The sequence below is a fragment of the Podarcis filfolensis genome (assembly GCF_964270895.1).
Source record: "Podarcis filfolensis genome assembly, chromosome: 14".
Lineage (NCBI taxonomy): Eukaryota > Metazoa > Chordata > Lepidosauria > Squamata > Lacertidae > Podarcis > Podarcis filfolensis.
Window position 1 is genome coordinate 11,816,455 of NC_139616.1, and position 18,412 is coordinate 11,834,866.

Here is an 18,412-nt window from a genome sequence, read left to right on the forward strand (position 1 = left end):
GATGACAAGGAAAAGTCCTTTTTATTCAATATTCACAGAGAGAGGCTTGGAAATGCAACCTCTTGGAATAATCACATTGCCCCAAGTGAGTCTCCATCCCCTCCCTCTCTCCCTTCATGCATCATCACTACAGGTGCTGAGAAGTGTCCTCTGTCTCTGAGCTCTTTGCTCTCCTACTTTTAAGGCTCGCCGGGTTCTGGGATGTGGTGGGTCTGGAATGCTTTCTAGTGATAATGTGTCAGCTAGCTGCCCATTATTTCCCAACTTTCCCCCTCATCTGCCTCTGAGCTGTGACCTCCCTCAGACCCCTGTTGTAATTCTGTCTTCTTCTTCTCTGGAAGGGTCAAGCTGGGGAGGCTGTCTCCACGATTCCTCCTCTGCCCAGTCCCTGACACCTTCCCAGTTGGAGGCAATATGCTTCTGAATACCAGTTGCTGGAAACTGCAGGAGATGAAAGTGCTGTTGCACCCATGCCCTGCTTGTAGGATTCCCATGAGCATCTGATTGATCGTTGTGGGTGCTGGACTCAGGCCACTGACCTGATCCTGCAGGGCTATTATGCTCTCCTAAGTGCTGTGGGTTAAACCACAGAGCCTAGGACTTGCCGATCAGAAGGTTGGCGGTTCGAATCCCTGCGACGGGGTGAGCTCCTGTTGCTCAGTCCCTGCTCCTGCCAACCTAGCAGTTTGAAAGCACATCAAAGTGCAAGTAGATAAATAGGTACTGCTCCAGCGGGAAGGTAAACGGCATTTCCGTATGCTGTTCTGGTTTGCCAGAAGTGGCTTAGTCACGCTGGCCACATAACCCGGAAGCTGTACACCGGCTCCCTCGGCCCATAAAGCGAGATGAGCCCCAGAGTCGGCCACGACTGGACCTAATGGTCAGGGGTCCCTTTACCTTTAAGCATCAGCACTGAAGGCCTGCTTATTCTGCGCTCTGAAAAATCTGAACTCACTTGACGAAAATAACAAGGCGTCCCTATATATGAACATTTGATAAATATAAATTTAAGGGCCTTGAACATGAGAAATGTGTCCTATATAAAATTCATCAGCTCCAAAATTCCTCAGCCCAATTTCCACAGTAGAGTGTCATAAAGCTAAATTATGAAATAATGAGTTATACTTCTTCTCGTGGCAGCACGACTTGTGGTTCAATGCTATGAGTGGAATAATTGGGCATTGTGTATTAAAATGCTATTTATTTATTTATTACTCATGTATTTTTAAGCTTCATATCCTGATTTGTGTGTGTGTGTGTGTGTGTGTGTGTGTGTGTGGACACCATCTCCAAAATGCCTCACAACATTTATAAAATACAATTCCTTTTTCTTAAAAAACAAAACAAAAACAACGCTACAATTTAAAGTTTGAAACTATAAATGAATATATTTGTTTTTGCAGAGGGCCTTCTCGGTAGTGGCACCTGCCCTGTGGAACGCCCTCCCATCAGATGTCAAGGAAATAAACAACTACCTGACTTTTAGAAAACATCTGAAGGCAGCCCTGTTTAGGGAAGTTTTTAATGTTTGATGTTTTATTGTGTTTTCTGTATTCTGTTGGGAGCCGCCCAGAGTGGCTGGGGAAACCCAGCCAGATGGGACGGGTATAAATAAATTATTAGTATTAATTGTCCATTGTGAGCCATAAAACAGTGTTTTTCCCCCAGAGCATTTTCAGAGCGTTTTTTTTTATATATATAGGTGTGTAGACGCAGCCTGGGTTGAGAATGATAATAATAATTATTTATAATAATTTATTATTTATACCCCGCCCATCTGGCTGGGCTTCCCCAGCCACTCTGGGCAGCTTCCAAAAAAAATATTAAAATACTGTAATACATCAAACATTAAAAGCTTCTCTAAACAGGGCTGACTTCAGATGTCTTCTAAAAGTCTGGTAGTTGTTGTTCTCTTTGACATCTGGTGGGAGGGCGTTCCACAGGGAGGGCGCCACTACCGAGAAGGCCCTCTGCCTGGTTCCCTGTAACTTGGCTTCTCACAGTGAGGGAACCGCCAGAAGCCCCTCGGTGCTGGACCTCAGTGTCCGGGTAGAACGATGGGGGTGGAGACGCTCCTTCAGATATACTGGACCGAGGCTGCTTATGACTCCCTTCCCTCCTTCAGCAGACACCAGACGGATCCTTTTCACCAAATGGGTTCAGTCTGGCTGGTCAAGAAGCAGTCATGAATGACCTCTCTTCCTGCCCACTAACAATGGCTGATATTTAATGCGCTCTGCATAGCATCCATTTGCTTATACAAAAGAGCTTCCCCTTGAATTGTGCCAATGGCTATGACAAGAGCTGCCGTTTAACTCTTTTTGGTGGATAGAGGATGGTTTTTCCGTGTTCTCACTGAGGGCAAAGCATTCAGCACTGCTTGTGCTAAAAGCTTTCCTGAGGATCCAACTAGCGTTCAGCTTCAAAATCAGATTTTAGCCTCTTGAAGAGCTAATCTCCACTGCTGGAGGCCTGCCTTCAAATTTCAGGAAACTGCGGCCGCTGCTGTCTTAATGCTGTCATCCGTTTGGACCTGGGAACTAATTGGAAATCAGAAAGAAGCTTTCCTCCGTGTCAGAAAGAGAGAATGTCACTTAGCAACCAAGCCCCCCAAGATCTTGGTTTGAGATGCCTGCACTTCTGTCTCATTCTCACTCTGGGGGTGAACATGTGCTTGAGCTGTGCTTAGGGAGGGAGGAGAAATTGGTTCAGCTCACAGCTTAATGTGGATCTAGCTCATTCACACTATCTAAGCCAATATGTGAATTGGAATGCAGTTCTCAGTGCCCAGCCATGCTGCCATCCAGATGCCATCCAGACAAAATCCAATTTTGCATATTGTCGCATGGCATGCCACCGCAATTTCCGGGTGGTTGGTGCAAGACTTCAGGGGTTCCAGATGTTCATGCTGGCTTGGAATGAGGGACAGCAGAGACTGTGTTGTCCTTGTCATGTGACAAAGGTATTTGAGAGCAGAAGCAGTAAAGCAGTCTAGAAAGGTTGAGAAATGCTGTAAAACTGCACAATCACTCTGTATGCTGAATCACCGTGACTCATCCTGAGGATGACTCATTCTTTGTATAAATGTATCTGTTTGCAGACAGAGCCAGTCAGACAGTTTGGAGCCAGTTTTCATCTCCACCAAGCTAAGCAGTTGGCTCCTTACCTCTCTCGCCCTGACCTAGCCACTGTTATCCATGCAACAGTCACCTACAGACTTGATTATTGCAACTCACTCTACGTGGGGCTGCCCTTGAGACTCACTCAGAAACTCCAGTGGGTGCAGAATGCCGCAGCGAGACTCCTTACAGGGTCCTTGCATTGGGATCATGTTCACCCGGTGCTATACCAGCTGCCCTGGCTCCCGGTGGAGTACAGGATCATGTTTAAGGTGCTGGTTTTAACCTTTAATGCCCTATATGGCCTAGGACCCTTGTACCTATGGGACGGCCTCTCCTGGTATGTCCCACGGAGGACCTTACGGTCTTCAAATAAAAACATCTTGGAGATCCCGGGCCACAGGGATGTTAGGCTGGCCTCAACCAGAGCCAGGGCTTTTTTGGCCATGGCCCCAATCTGGTGGAATGCTCTGTCACAAGAGACTAGGGCCCTGTGGGACTTGACATCTTTCTGCAGGGCCTGCAAGACAGAGCTGTTCCACCAGGCCTTTGGTCAAGGCATAGTCTAACCCGCTCTCTCCTTCAGTAATCCTCATAGAACTCTAGCCCAATGGTTACCATTAATTTGATTCAGAATTGATTTTAGAATGAACTGATTTTAGAATGTATTTCAATTAATTGATTGCGATTTTATGTAAACTGTATTACTTTTACTGTTGTCAGCCACTCTGAACCTGGCTTCGGCTGGGGAGGGCAGGATATAAATAAATAAATTATTATTATTATTATTATTATTATTATTATTATTATTATTATCATGAGTTAGGGTGGAGTCAGTGTGTGTGTATGGAGCCTAACTCAGAAGTGAAGCCTCTACTCTGTGTATGCTCTGAAGTTAGTTTAAATCTTCTGTTCACTGTGCTGCTTATTTGCAAACAAGTTTTAACTCAGTAAAGCTTTTATTCTTTTACTGAAGAAGACTGCATTATAAATTTATTGCTGTGCGTCAGTCTTATGTAAAGAAAAAGAAGGCACCTTTTACCATATGTGGTGGCTGTGTAAGGTAATAAAAACATTCTGGGAAATGATATATAATGAACTGGAAAAAAATGTTTAAAATAACTTTTATTTAAAAAACCAGAAGCTTTTTTATTAGGAATTGTAAGTACCAAGATTCCAAAGGAGCAGAAAAGACTTTTCATGTATGCAACAACAGCTGCATGGATGTTACTAGCCCAGAGACTGAAAGAAGGCAAAGTCCCTACAAGAGAGGAATGGCAAATTAAGCTGGTGGACTATGCTGAAATGGTAAAACTGACCGGAAAGCTCAGGAATGAAGAAGACCAAAACTTCAATAAAGAATTGGATAAATTAGACCACTGTAAGCAGATGAAAACATTAGCAGGATTGCAATAACACTTGTAATGCAGAACATATTATGGATAAAATGGAGAGAGATAAAATTTTGATGCTAGAATAATATGCAGTTGAAAAGGTTCATAATACCTGCCGTCATTGCATATAAAAATAACTTACAATCCTGTCTATTAATATCATCTATTAATATAATGATGGCAGCAAGAATATTATTGGCACAGAAATGGAAGCAAGAAGAATTACCGACAAAAGAAGAATGGCAGATGAAATTGATGGACTATGCAGAATTACATAAATTAACAGGAAGGATTCGAAACCTGCGGGACCAGAGATTCTTAGAATACCGGAGTAAATATATGGACTATTTGAAAAGCAGTTGTAATGAACAGATTACGCTAGTAGGATTGCAATAAGTTTTGTAAGGGTGACTATTTGAAATATTGCAAGAAAGACTATTAGGAGAACTATTAGTTAATGATAATTAAGAGTAATAGAGAAATTAAGAAACACAGAATAAGTGATAAAGAATGGAAAATCATCAGAGGTGTTGACGGAAGTCTAAAATATTGTATAAGATAAGAAGTTTTGTTATATGATTGTTGGAAATGTTATGTTAAAAAAACCTAATAAAATGTGTATATAAAGAAGAAGAAGAAAAGGTTCATAATAGGACCCATGGAGGGGATTGCAGGAAGTCTGGAGATTCAGAGAAATCTCTAAATATGGATATGTATTTTGTATTGTTAAAACTCCACACTTGTAAAATCAAAGAAAAAGAAAAAAAGAGACTGTGTTGTCCTTAGGATATATGGCTTATTTACACCATAAGCCTACAATGGAGAGTCAGAAGGAGAGTTGGAAGGGACTTCAAGGGTCAACTAGTCCAACTACCTGCAATGGAGGAATCACAGGGTGTGACCCTTCTTGATCACAGGGTCCATCTCTTTAAGGCACATTGGCCTTAACTTCCAATTTCCCTGAGATAGCCTTAGCGATGATCTTCAACTGTCTAGCTTTTTTTCAGTCATAGATCACACATACACATACACAACCTTAATTGGATTTGTACAATTACAACAACAACAACAACAACAACAACAACAACAACAACAACAACAACACTGTCGTGAAATGTTCTACGGATCTATTGTATACCGGAATGTGTTATATTGGCTATTTCGGTAAAACTTGACATCCCTTCCTTGGCTAGTTTGTGGCATTTATTTCAAGATTTATAAGGAAAGGTTTACACACACGGGGAAATTTGTTAGGTTTTAAATGTGCCTTAAGGAAGGATTGAAATCTACTGGGAGAAGGGAATCCAAAACTATTTTTTTCTATTTCCACAGATGACTTTTATATATATATACCTAGTGAATCCCAAGAGGGTTTCCCCCCCTCCCAGGGTAGTATATTTTCAGCATTAGTATTATGCTCTGTAGTCATGAGGAATAGCAAAAAAATACCCTATTATCTTCAGCAGATAATGTATTGAAACTCAAACAAGAATTGCAGCAGTGGCACAGATAAGCAAACTGAAAGCAAAACATATTTTTTTCTTTAAAAAAACAACAACCACACAATTTGTTCAATACAAGACACACATTATATAACTTCCAGGGTCAGTTTCAATCACTTGCAATTAGCACCCTAGTGCCTGATTTTATCATCTACCACAGTGATAGATAGAATAGATAGATAATCCTTTCTCACTTAAATAGGCCATTACTGCAGCATAAGATTAAAATCTATCACTGAAAGTCCCCAGGTAGTTATCTCAGAAAGTTATGTGTAGGAGGCAGCAACAAGTGAAGGCAACTTTGCATTCCCAGAATGCCCCAGGGAACTACAGTTTCATTTCTCAGGAATCAGAGGGAGTGAAAGTAAGATGGGACTGAGATACACAACTGCAAATAAAATGATTTAAATGTGTAGTAAAGTGCAATACACAAATGTGACACTAGATGACAAAAGTGAGCTATGCCAAATTAAATGTATTTTTCAAAACATTTTTTTAAAGAAAAGCATTTTCACAGTGTTTTGTGTGTGTGTAGATTTCAGCATGGAGACCCTGTTCTGTGCAGAGGCAAAGAAAAGCCAGGCAAGGGACTCAGGTAGAGCTGCTGCCTAAAGCTAGACTAAAGGCAGCTTCACAATTGTCAAAAGTGATCACAGTAGATGACAATAAACACAAGTAGTATACTCACCTTATGGTTATTGATGGCAGAGTGCCCATGTCAGGGATAGCCAAGATACCTACAGATGTTGGTAAACTACAGAGGAGGTGGGAAACTTTGAGATGTAAGGCTAAATTTGGACCACAAGGCTGTTTTCCCTAAACCATGCCCATCTCTCCCACCCTTGGTGTTGTATGGGATAGGAGCAGACATGGTTGCAAATGAACAATTGGGAGACTTGCGTTCCTGACTGTTTCTTTGGTGAAGTAAGATACTCCCATTGCCCACCCCACCCCAACAAGGACTATTTGTGCCTCCGGCCCCACATGTTTAAAACACTACCATGCCACAGTCATGGCTTTCCCCAAGGAATCCTGGGAAATGTAATTTGTTGTAGGTGCTGAGAGTTGTCAGAAGACCCCTGTTCCCCTCACAGAGATACCATTCCCAGAGTGCCTTGGGCAGAGGGATTGGTGGTTTAACCACTCTGGAAATTGTAGCTCTCTGAGGTGAATTGGGATCTCCTGGACGCGGGTGGCGCTGTGGGTTAAACCACAGAGCCTAGGACTTGCCGATCAGAAGGTCAGCGGTTCGAATCCCCACGACGGAGTGAGCTCCCGTTGCTCAGTCCCAGCTCCTGCCAACCTAGCAGTTCGAAAGCACGTCAAAGTGCAAGTAGATAAATAGGTACCGCTCTGGTGGGAAGGTAAATAGCGTTTCCATGTGCTGATCTGGTTCGCCAGAAGCGGCTTAGTCATGCTGGCCACATGACCCGGAAGCTGTAGGCTGGCTTCCTCGGCCAATAAAGTGAGATGAGCGCCACAACCCCAGAGTCGGTCATGACTGGACCTAATGGTCAGGGGTCCCTTTACCTTTAACAACTCCCAGCGCTCTTCAAAAACTATTCAATTATTCAATAAAACTATTATTCAATATTCACAGAGAGAGGCTCAGAAATGCAGCCTCTTGGAATAATGGTGTTGTTCCCAGTGATGCTCCACCCCCTCTGTCTCTCTCACTTCCTTATGAGTCATTGCTATGGGTGCAAAGTGCCCTCTGCCTTTGAGCCCTTTGCTCTCCTACTTTCAAGGCCCGCCTTGTTCTGGAATGCTTTCTAAAGACACTGAGTCTGTCAGCTGTCGCTCCCCTGTTGCTTCCTCCTCCTCTCCCATTATTTCCCAGCTTTCCCCCTCATCTTCCTCTGAGCTGTGGCCTCCCTCAAACCCCTGTTGTAATTCTGAAGTGTCTCCTTCTTCTCTGGAAGAGTCAGGCTGGGGAGGCAGTCTCCACCATTCCTCCTCTGCCCAGTCCCTGACAACCTTTGGTGTTCTGCACCTGTACCCTGACCTGTACCTCTGCTAGTCTTGAATAAAGTTTTCTTCCTACTCACAAATAAGAGTCTCGGTTAGGGAGAGTTATGGTGCTGCTTTAAATGCACAGTGCAGATGGCACCTTAATCTGCGTAGAGATTAATGTGTGCAGGGAAAAGAATGGATAGCAAAACGTATTTAAGCAAACTGACCTAATTCACACCTCGCTAACACGTGGAATGGAAGATAATTACCTTTGAATTTGCACTTCTCCAAATATTGTGATACAGCTAGCTTATAAATACCAAAATGTGTAAATATTTCTGCATATTTGTGATACACTGTGTTTGGAAAAACATGCCGTATTAATTTAAATCTATATTGTGCGGGGAAAGTATTTAAATTGTATTTTCACCATGGGGAGGGAACCTCAGGCCTGTGAACTCTCCCCAGACCACAACCTTGTTCCAGAAAATGTCTCTTGATGGCCTGGATGGAGAATGCAGGTGGGTGGGTAGAAACTAGTCCACAGTACAAAATTAAAAATTGCACTCCTGGTTCCAATTGCTTTTGCCTCTGGCCCCACCAGAGGAGACCGCTTGGACCCATGGCTAGAAGGAATGGGACAAGCGGGAAACCAGTCTGAGCCACGCTTTCTAAGCAGGGGTCAAGCATGAAAAGAAGAAAAGGCTAAGGAGTAAACCCCACACAAATCCGGAGTCCCTAAGACAAATGGATAGTTTCTTGTATAATAATAATAATAATAACAAAATTTATTTATACCACACCCTCCCCGGCCAAGACCGGGCTCAGGGCAGCTAACACCAGGTATAAAAACAATTGATTAAAATACAACTTAAAAGCAAGATGAAAATACAACATTAAAATGCAGCCTCATTTCAGTAGAAACTCAAATCAAAAACTTTTTGGGGATGAAAATGCCAAATCTTCACCAAAGCCAACTATCCAGACTGGTCCTACGTGGGCCAGAAAAATGCCAGGGAAGTCCCCAAATAGGAGTTCCATCACAGAAGGAGAAAGTTCCATTACAGAAGAAGAAAGGAAAAAGGAAAGAGGGGGAGGGGATCAAGTTGATTCCAAGCTAAAGGCCAGGCGGAACAACTCTGTCTTACAGGCCCTGCAGAAAGAAACCAGATCCTTTTGTCTCCTTTTGCCCTAGGTATGTCTCCTTTCAGCCTAGGTAAAGGTAAAGGGACCCCTGACAATTAAGTCCAGTTGCAAGCAACTCTGGGGTTGCAGCACTCATCTTGCTTTACAGGCCGAGGGAGCTGGTGTTTGTCCGCTCCACAGACAGTTTTCCTGGCTCATGTGGCCAGCATGACTAGGCTGCTTCTGGCGCAATGGAACACCGAAACCAGAGCAGCACACAGAAACACCGTTTACCTTCCTGCTGCAGTGGTACCTATTTATCTACTTGCATTGTGTGTTTTCAAACTGCTAGATTGGCAGGAGCTGGGACAGAGCAAAGGGAGCTCATTCCATTGCGGGGATTCGAACCACCGACCTTTCAATCGGCAAGCCCAAGCGGCACAGTGGTTTAACCCACAGTGCCAAATGTATTGCTCTGCTTTCCTTTGGCCCACAACAAAGCTGTGAAGAAGGTCTTGTCCTCTGGGCAGCCAAGGATCTCCATACATACTGCCCAGACTTGAACCTCAGGGAGGTCACTTTGGTGCAACTAACACAGTGGTTTAAATTCACCCCTGGAGGCACACTCCATTGTCTCTCAAGACTGACAGATGCCAACAAAATACACACACACACTTCACAAACATAAACATTTTAATGCACATTTCTCCTTAACATCTGCATTTGTGCACACGTTTTTGGGTTGTGGGGCTGTATTTAAAAATTCAGAAAATGCTCCCTTAATTCTAGCTGGATGAAGAAGCTCCCTGAAATGATAAGGAATTACTCGACCATATTTCAGCTGCTTCGTTTACTCACACACAAACAAGCGCTCAAACTTTCCATTCTTTTTGCCCAGGACAGCCTTACCATATTGTGGCATTGGCAGGTAAGACATAATTTATTTTTATTTTTGCCATGTGTAAGCTGTGACTACAATTGGAACAGAAAGTTGTTAATTAAGAGGGTTGTTTCGAAAGCTACCGCTCAAGCAACCTTAAATCAATTAGCAAATGTTTGCAAAGCACTTTGAAGATGGGAAGTACTGTGCTATATAGCTGTTAAGTATTGTTGTTTTTGGTTTAGGGTCTCTTTAATTAACTTTTGCAAAAAGCTGACATAATCATAGATGCCAGGAAGGATGGGAGCATCTTATTAGCACATTTTCTGTGCTTGATAACTCTCTGCAACAATAGCAATTGTTGGAGTGTCAGTCCTAGAAGAAACACATTTTGCCTAAATAATTTAACACTGTGCTTAGCAGGGTGGTATGGTTGTTTGGGGCTGCAGTGGGGGGCAGAATCTCATCTTCCATTTCTGATTATGAAAAGCAAGTTCCTGGTCCTTTTCCACTCCCCCACCCTACCCCAGCACCGAGGAAGAGGGAAATAATACATTTTATTCTTCACCGAATGATTGGCCAAAATTAAATAATCACGTTTCCAAAACTCCCTTCCTCCCAGTTCAGTGATGGTGGGAAATTCTTCCTCAAGAAAAGGCAGAGGAAATTTCCTCTTGAATCTCGTTGCTGAGGGCTGCAGCACTGAGATCTCAAGATAAAGCCTTCTGTCTGCACTGATTTCTCCCACAGACTGGAGGATTAAGCTACAGGGGCTAGAAGGCTATTTCCTCCAGCATGCTGGACCAGATCTTGCCCACAGACCATAGTAAAGGTAAAGGGGATCAGGTGGCGTTGTGTTCTAAACCACTGAGCCTCTTGAGCTTGCCGTTTGGAAGGTTGGCAGTTCGAATCCCCGCAACGGAGTGAGTTCTCATTGCTCGGTCCCTGCTCCTGCCAACCTAGCAGTTCGGAAGCACACCAGCGCAAGTAGGTAAATAGGTACCACTGTGGTGGGAAGGTAAACGACACTTCCGTGCGCTCTGGTTTCCGTCACAGTGTTCCATTGCGCCAGAAGCGGTTTAGTCATGCTGGTAACATGACCCGGAAAGCTATCTGTGGACAAACACCACATTTAGTTGTTTGCACCTGTTTTAGTTCTGCACACTGTCCCTAATCCAACAAGGGAATCCTTCCAAGGATCTACTTTGCTGGAATATAGCAAAATGATGTGTTCTACCTGCAAGCATGGTTGTTACCCCCAGCTCCCCCCCCCCACCACATCAAAATGATTCTGCCAAATTCCGAGGACTTTCATCACAGTTTCAGTTTTCATCTGAAGACTGGACAAAAAGAATAAGCTGTTTCTTTCAGAGCAGGAATTGAGTTGTCATTTCCATGTTCATGCCTGGTGCTCAATGAAGGGAAGACTTTATCTGAAGCATCTCCAAGGCTTTATGTTCCTAATAAGGTTGTTCCTGACTTTTGATTTAAAAACAAAACAAAGAAAAACCAAAACATGTTTCTTTCTGGATATATTTTCCCCCACCTCCAAGTTTACGCCAATTTTTTTTAAAAAATCTATAATTGAAAATAATTAAGGAAGAAAACCTCTCTCGACAATTTCACCCCCTCCTTTTTTTCAGCCTCCGTAATTTGTTCATTGGTGGTAGCTTACTGTGTATAATCAGCAGCTCTGTTTCTCCATATAATCAACTCATTTCCTCCTCTGAAACAAGCTACCCAGCCACACGACAAACAGCATAATGAACGAAAGCTGGGCCAGGAAGTGCAGCACTCTTCCAAGGCACTGTGAGATAACGCACTTTGCCATGCTGAAGTCATCTTTAGCAGAGTCTGAAGAATGGGCTGCCTTCAGAGAAATGTGTCCAATTGTGTGTGTGTGTGCATGTGGGTGTACTAGGGATGAATGCACCTGTCAGTTTCACTTTCTCATTTTTCCCATTCTTAAATTCAGCTCTCCACATCTCTGAATCAGTCTGCAATTATTCTCCCCCTCCCTTTTTTTAAGTCCTCATGAAAATTGTCAGCATTTTAAAATAAATTTTACCCAATACATGTTACGTTCTTTCAGGATACGTCCTGCGGTGACCCGGAAGTACCAGAAAGGGTTACTTCTGGGTTTCGCCGCTCGCACATGCACAGACGTGCAAAATGACGTCACACGCATGTGCAGAAGCGGCGAATCGCAACCTGCGCACGCGCAGACTCGGGTTGCTTTCTGCTCATGTTTCGAACGGGGCTCCAGAATGGATCCCGTTCGCAACCAGAGGTACCACTGTACTTCCGGAAGCATTTACTTCTGGAAAACTCCATATGGAAGCCGCGTGGCACATTCGACTTCTGAAAAGTGTTCAAAAACCGAAGATGTTACTTCCGGGTTTTCAGCATTCGAAAACCAAAATGTTTGACTTCCAAGATGTTGGAAAACCGAGGTACCACTATATGTCTTAAGGGAAGTGGCTCCCCCCCTTGTTTTTGATGCATATAGAATACTTTTTATTTCCCTATTTATTTTCCCTCCTCTGTTCTCCCATATACTTTTTGTGTGTGTGCACCCCCCTAGCCGGAACTGCAGAATTTGTTTGTCCTTTACCTAGCCATGCAACATCAGCAGGAGTTGCAGCCAGGATGTGGGAAGGGGTGATGAAGAAGCCAGAGCAAAATGACTTCATCCCTTTGGGGATTTTATCCCCGCCCCCTACCCCTCAAGGTTAAGACCATGCATAGGGTTTCCATTGCTGCAGTCATACAGCCCCAACCAGGGTGGCTCAGCAAGTAAAGCTCCTTGGGTTCTGCCATGAATGCGCTTAAAGGTAAAGGGGCCCCTGACCATTAGGTCCAGTCGTGGCCGACTCTGGGGTTGTGGCACTCATCTCGCTTTATTGGCCGAGGGAACCGGCATACAGCTTCCGGGTCATGTGGCCAGCATGACTAAACCACTTCTGGCGAACCAGAGCAGCGCATGGAAATGCCGTTTACCTTCCCGCCAGAGCGGTACCTATTTATCTACTTGCACTTTGACATGCTTTCGAACTCCTAAGTTGGCAGGAGCAGGGACTGAGCAACGGGAGCTCACCCCGTCGAGGGGATTCGAACCGCCGACCTTCTGATCAGCAAGTCCTAGGCTCTGTGGTTTAACCCACAGCGCCAAGTAAATGCACCTTGATAGGATCATCAGAACTTTACAGCCTGTTCCTTTCTGTTGTTGTTATTTTTTTTTTCTAGGGGAGAGTAAGTCTTCCTGGGTTCACCTGCTGACACACATCTCCCCATCCCTGCTCCCAGCGAGCAAGAGACATCGCTAGAGTTAAAGGATATATTCTGGTCCAAGAAAAGCACTCTTGGAGGGCTAATCGAGAGGTGTATCCTGTGGTGTATTCAAATGAGGGGTGCTAATAATAATAATAATAATAATAATAATTTTTTATTTGTATCCCACCCTCCCCAGCCAAAGCCAGGCTCAGAGCGGCTAACGGGTAAAAACAGCAGTGTATATAAAATCACACAATTAATTAAACTGCATTCTAAAATCAATTCAGAATCAAATTAATGGCAACCATTGGGTTAGAGTTCTATGAGGATTACTGAAGGAGAGAGGGGGTCAGACTGTGCCCTGGCCAAAGGCCTAGCGGAACAGCTCCGTCTTGCAGGCCCTGCGGAAAGATGTCAAGTCCGGCAGGGCCCTAGTCTCTTGTGACAGAACGTTCCACCAGATCGGGGCCACGGCCGAAAAAGCCCTGGCTCTGGTTGAGGCCAGCCTAACCTCCCTGTGGTCCAGGAACTCCAAGATGTTTTTATTTGAAGACCGTAAAGTCCTCTGTGGGACATACCAGGAGAGGCGGTCCCATAGGTACGAGGATCCTAGGCCGTATAGGGCATTAAAGGTTAAAACCAGCACCTTAAACCTGATCCTGTACTCCACCGGGCGTCAGTGCAGCTGGTATAGCACTGGGTGAATGTGATCCCGCAGCGAGGACCCCGTAAGCAGTCTGCACCTGCTGCACCTGCTTATTGCGTTAGTGCTTCTGCCCCTAGAAAATGTAGTGACAGAGGCATTTTGCAGAGCTAAATAGTTTATTCTTCCATTGATGTATATATTAAAGACATGAATCTCCCCTTGACCTTTCGCTCCATCAATAGATTCCAGCCATTTGCATTATTTGTTGAGCTGTTTACTAACCTTGTTTTCTCATGGCTCACCATTGCAAAATGCCCATGTCCCACAGACGGATGAAAGCTTCATTTGGATGCTGTTTATAATAACCTCCCCAAAGTGCATCATTTTATTTTCCGCTTCATATGAAATGCTGATGCTCTTGCTTTGCCTTCTGCAGAAACATAGTTTTGATTTTTTTTGCCCCCTCCCCATTCTCCTCCTCCCCATCTTGCTGGAAATAGAACTGTTGGGAAATCAGCTTTTTAAAATGGTCGTCTAATAGTCTCTGCCTTTTGAATTTATTTTGTTTCTGGTGATCAAGTTTACGTTTTAGTGTTGCCTGAAGTGTTCCATTCATAAAGAGTGATTGAGAAAATAATTATAACAGGCTGCCTCTTTGACAGTGTTGGAAAACACGGTGACTGTGCTTAGAATGATCAGAATTACAGTGATGGTGTGGAAATTGTTGTTTGATACTTGGGGTGGAAAGGAGGGGAGTACACATGGATCGAGGAGGCAGTCAGGAACTGAATCTATCTCCCCAGGAGCTGGTAATCTGAGGGGTGGTGGGAGCCTATGGCAGAACAGAGTGGGTGCCTGGGGCTCAGAGGGAGCAACAGTGCAAATACCAGCAAAGGTGGTATTTACTCTGATATTGCGGCTTTATTGTGTATTGTGCATTTTATGTGGGTGAGGTGCTGCCCTATCCTCCTGGCCTGGGTGTTGTCGGCAGCTCTCCTCCTGATCAGTGTGTGTATATTTGCGCATGTGTGGAACAAATGCTATCAGGAAGGGATTTCCTTTTATTTTTATTTTTTTATAATAATTTTTATTAATTTTAACATATAAATTATAATACATACCACAAAACTTCACCACTTATACATTTATTTATTTTTGGACTTCCATCAGCACCTCTGATGATCCACCGTTTTTATCACTTCTTATGCATTTCTTAAATTCACATTGCCTTTAATTACCATATTTTTCGCCCCATAGGATGCACCGGCCCATAGGACGCACCAAGTTTTTTTGGGGGGAAATAAAGAAAAAAAAATTATTTCCCCCTCAGGCGCTTGTGGGGCCGGCAGTGGGGAGAAGCGCTCTTCTCCCCGCTGCCCGCCTTCAGACCAGGTCCGGGGACAGCGGGGAGACGCGCTGCGCCTCCCCACTGTCCCCGGAGCTTGCGGGGCTGGCGGCGGGGTCTCCCCGCCGCCAGCCTCCAAACCACTTCGGGAGACAGCGGGATGGTGGCGTTCCGCCTCCCTCTGTCCCCCGACCTTGTGGGGCTGGCGCTGGGGCTCTCCCCTCTCGGTCTCCAGGCTTCAGCGAAAGCTTGCATTCACCCCATAGGACGCACACACATTTCCCCTTCATTTTTGGAGGGGAAAAAGTGCGTCCTATAGGGCGAAAAACACGGTATCCTAACTAACCATCCTCCCCTTTATCCATTTTTGCAATAGTTCCAATAATTCACCTCACAAAACTTCTTGCAAACCTACAAACGTAATCTGATCATCACAATTACTTTTCAAATAGTCTGTATATTTACACCAGCCTTCTGTGAATTTCTGGTCCCGCAGATTTCGAATCCTTCCTGTTAGTTTGTCTAGTTCTGCATAGTCCATTAATTTCATCCTCCATTCTTCTTTCGTCGGTAATTCTTCTTGCTTCCATTTTTGTGCCAATAATATTCATCAGGAAGGGATTTCCGTTGGACAACACATCCAGAACTGCTGGTTGAGGTGCCAGTTCTAGCTTGTGCTTAAGCTCGCTTCCCTCTCCTCCCTCCCCATCATTTTTCCTCGTGTGCTGTGCCATTTTTAGATTGCGAGCCTGAGACCAGGGCCTTATCTTAGGACTGATTTTTGTAAGCTGCCCTGACAGCCTTTTTGGCTAAACCAGCACTGCAAAATGTGACAACAGAACCAGGGCTTTCCTGATTCTTGCCCATCCTAGATGTAAGATAGGCATAATTTAGGGGAGGAGAACCTTTTCAGCCTGTGGTCCACATTCCCTTCTGGGCAAACTGCTCAGGGCCACATGTTAGCAGTGAGGGGGTCCAGAGGCAAAAGTTAGCAACACTATTAATGCAAACACCCCTCTCTCCTCCACCCAGGCAAGCAAAATACATTATCACAGTCAAAGGCCACATCCACTCAGGCAAAAACACTTGGGTGTGAAGCAGTTTCTGTTGAAGTCAGAGTAGCGAAACCACAGCTAAGGTGCTCAAATCATATATATGACCAACACACTTCTTTGGAAATTAAACCAATGTCCAGACTTCAGTCTTCAAAAACTTTACTTGCAGAAACTTATAGATGAATTAAAACATATTTACAGTCACATGCTCATCCAAGTATGGGTTTACAGTCTCTTCTTCTAACTTCCATGCAACAGTCACCTCCAGGCTTGACTACTGTAATTTGCTCTACGTGGGGCTGCCCTTGAAGCTGTCCCAGAAACTCCAGCGGGTGCAGAATGCTGCAGCGAGGCTCTTCACGGGGTCTCTGCAATGGGAGGATATTCAACCAGTGCTTTCCCAGCTGCACTGGCTCCCAGTGGGGTACAGGGTCAGATTTAAGGTGCTGGTTTTGACCTTTAAAGCCCTTCATGGCCAAGAACCCTCGTACCTATGGGACTGCCTCTCCTGGTATGCCCCATGGAGGAACTTAAGGTCCATAAATAGCAACACCCTAGAGGTCCCGGGCCCTAAGGAAGTTAGATTAGCCTCAACCAGAGCCAGGGCCTTTTCAACACTGGCTCCGGCCTGGTGGAACGCTCTGCCTCATGAGACCAGGGCCCTGCGGGATCTGACTTCTTTCCACAGGGCCTGTAAGACAGAGTTGTTCCACCTGGCCTCTGGCTTAGAATCAGTTTGAGTTCCTCCCCCTCTTTCTTTTTCCTTCTCCTCCTGTGAAGAGGCTGCATCTTAATGTTTTAATGTTGTATTTTAATCTTCTTTTTTAAAAATTGTATTTTAATCAACTTGTTTTTATTATTGGTTGTTAGCCGCCCTGAGCCCGGTCTTGGCTGGGGAGGGCGGGGTATAAATTTAAAAATATTATTATTATTATTATTATTATTATTATTATTATTATTATTATTCCAAACAACAGTATTTTCCTCTCTTTCCAGAGCTCAGCACTCAGCTTTCTATATCTCAGTTAGGCCATGCCTTGCAGCTGCTATGAGAGATTTCCATTTTCACCTTCTCCTGCAACCTTGCTCTCTTTATTTAAAGCAGAGACGAAGCACTCTAATTCTCTATTCAACTTAGCAGTGTTCACAGTGGATTATAAAACACAGTCATCTTGCTTCACATAAATCAGGGTCTCTCCTTCACTAAATACCACCCATGTGACCAATGTTAGCCAATCACATGAGAACTACTAGAGAACTCTCTAGAATTCAGTTACCAACCCGCTAAATTAAAACACATAGTAACTCATACAAGCATTTACAATTTCAGTGAATTAAATTACTATACTTAACAGTGCCAATGTGGGGTGGTGCCTGGGGAGGCTTCCAAGGGCCAGGTAGTGAGGTCTTGAGAGCCACATTCAACTACCAAGACTGAGGTTCCCCATTCCTGATATAAATAAATTAGAAGAGGAATCCTCATTAGCATAAATTCCTTGTTTGCATGTGGCAATGAATAGCCTTTGTTTCCTCTGCCTGAATGCAGTACGAGTGTTAGGAAGTGTGTATCCTTTTTTTGTATCAGTTTTCCAGTTCATGTAGTTTGGAGAATGTTAAGCAGTCGAGTCTGATGCTGCTCAGACGGAATCTGCTTCCGTGATTTCCTTGGGACCTTTGCCAATGTGTTGATTAATATGTCAAACAAAATATTCTGAATGAAATGGTGCCTCTCGGAGTGTGAAATACATCAGTGCAAATGGCAAAGAGCAGCAGAAGTTGCAGCCGGAATGCCCATATTACTTATTTGTTGCAACGGATAGCTCCATGGAAGCACTGCGATGCTGAGCCAGTGTTCAGCAATCTATGGAGCAGGAAGCTCCTGAACTGAACAGGCTATGAGACAGGTCAGGCACTGCCTGTATAGCAGGTCCCTCCCTATCTTTTATTCTGCACATTTGATGCCTCACTGTCGGAGGCAGGAGCAGATTCCACTGGGAAAGGGTTGTGTCCAGGGTGACATCAGGTGACTTTATTCATTACGTTGATATGTGGTTTTTCAGCTAAAGTGACATGGAGTGGTTCTTTCTTCTTTCTGTAGCAAAAAGAAGAGAGAAAGAGTC